Source organism: Myotis myotis, unplaced genomic scaffold (genome assembly GCF_014108235.1).
Source record: "Myotis myotis isolate mMyoMyo1 unplaced genomic scaffold, mMyoMyo1.p scaffold_m19_p_5, whole genome shotgun sequence".
Classification (NCBI taxonomy): Eukaryota; Metazoa; Chordata; class Mammalia; order Chiroptera; family Vespertilionidae; genus Myotis; species Myotis myotis.
In genome coordinates this window covers 76,664,757-76,666,713 of record NW_023416357.1, presented here as the reverse complement: position 1 = coordinate 76,666,713, position 1,957 = coordinate 76,664,757, and the positions used below count along the sequence as shown (strand labels likewise).

The 1,957-nt window shown below is 48.7% G+C and overlaps 1 pseudogene; it reads left to right on the top strand.

The window, feature by feature from the left end:
- Positions 1-703, top strand: LOC118656529 (annotated as a pseudogene).
- The last annotated feature ends 1,254 nt before the right edge of the window (positions 704-1,957 follow it).

Genomic DNA, 1,957 nt, shown 5'->3' with positions numbered 1-1,957 from the left:
ATGGAACAGTTCATCTACCAAAGGAAAAGTGATGGCACCTACATTATAAATCCGAATAGGACCTGGGAGAAGCATCTGCTGGTGGCTCATGCTATTGTTGCCGTTGAAAACCCCGCTGATGTCAGTGTCCTATCCTCCAGGAATCCTGGCCAGCGGGCTGTGCTGAAGTTCGCTGCTGCCGCTGGAGCCCCTCCTATGGCGGGCCACTTCACTTCTGGAACCTTCTCTAACCAGATCCAGGCCTTCGGAGCTGCCACTCCCCGTGGTTACTAATCTCAGGGCCCACCACTAGCCTCTCCCGGCGGCATCCTATGTTGACCTGTCCACATCCTCTGGGTAACAGACCCTCTTCCGCGCTATGTAGACATCTGCACCTGGTACAGGCGAGGGCGCTCCCTCCGCAAGCCTGAGGGCTGGATGGGGCCCCTGCTCTGCGCATGCCCGAACTTCCACGCAGGCGAGGCTCCTTCTCCCGGGAGCACCTGCGGGAGCTCACACCTGATCGCTGCTGTTCCAGAGACCCGGAGGAGACTGGAAAGGATGAGCTGGCCCCTGCGGAAATAACATGGACCTGGGAGGAACTTCGGGGTGAAAGGACTGCTCCAGCTCCCGAATTTGCTGCTACTCAACCCGAGGTCGCAGCTGGGCCTGAAGGCAGCGGGTGCCCTTTGCTCCCATCCGGCGGTTTCCTGCGGGAGACTGAAGGCTCGGGCGGCGGAGCAGGTAGGAACGGCCACTAAGTGGTCTTCAGCTGTCCTCCCACATGCTCTTAAACATACAAGGAAGCAGAGGGGGTGGAAAATCATGTGACCGAGACGAGAAGTCATGCACTAGCAGGGTGTAATGGGCCTGCAGAGCTTCTCTTTATTTTTCAATGTTTAAAGATGAATGCAACCATTTTAAAATCAGTGGTTTTCGGACAAAGATTTGGACCTCAGGTTTTTGCTAAGTCAGCTGGCAATGGGCCTGCATGTCCACGTGGTCACAATGGGCTGCAGGTGGGCTGGCACTCTCCAAGCGCCCACAGTCCCCCATCGTCCATTGCGGCTTCCACCCAGCCCATATGTTAGCTGCTATTTCTTGTGCTGTTTGCGCTGTTGTTTTTCTCAGTACCAGGAAACTTTCATTATGCAACTGATTTCCTTATTTATGTTCCCTGTCTAGCCTTTATAGGTGTTAATGTTTATGGCCCCAACTGTTCTTAGTATCTTCATTTATGAAATCGGAGAGATGAGTTAGGTGAAGTATTTCTCAAATCTACCATCCTATGATTCTGTTTTCTATTTCTATTAGTATAAGCAGACATGAGGGGAAAGTGGATTAACTAGCATACAGAGAGAAGGAACTGCTAGAAGGTAATGTGAAAGCAGCATTGTGCCCTTTTTCCTGGTGGCATCTTGAGTTCTCTTTATCTTAAATATAAAGAACGATCATCTCTTACATCTGTACAGTGCCTTAGTACTTTAAAAAGTGCTCTTATATAAAAGAACTTCTTTGAGCCAATTTTATGAGGCTCTTTATGAGGCTTTTTTTCTTTTTTTTTAAAAAAAGGACATGGATGGCGCTAACCGGTTTGGCTCAGCGTTGGCTGGGGATTCAAGGGTCCCAGGTTCGATTCCGGTCAAGGGCATGTACCTTGGTTGCGGGAACATCCCACGTAGGGGGTGTGCAGGAGACAGCTGATTGATGTTTCTCTCTCATAGATGTTTCTAACTCTCTATCCCTCTCCCTTCCTCTCTGTAAAAAACCAATAAAATATATTTTTTAAAAAAGGACATGGATGATAGGCAATAGGTAATTCCATCTAGGATGAACTCCATTGTGGGGGGGGGGGGGAAACTAAGGGCCTTGTCATGATTTATTCTGTCTGTGTAATTCAATTTTTCATCAAAACGATGACCTTTTCTAAAAGAGTAGCAAATACACTGCAAGGAAATGAAGCTTTTAGAATGTATTG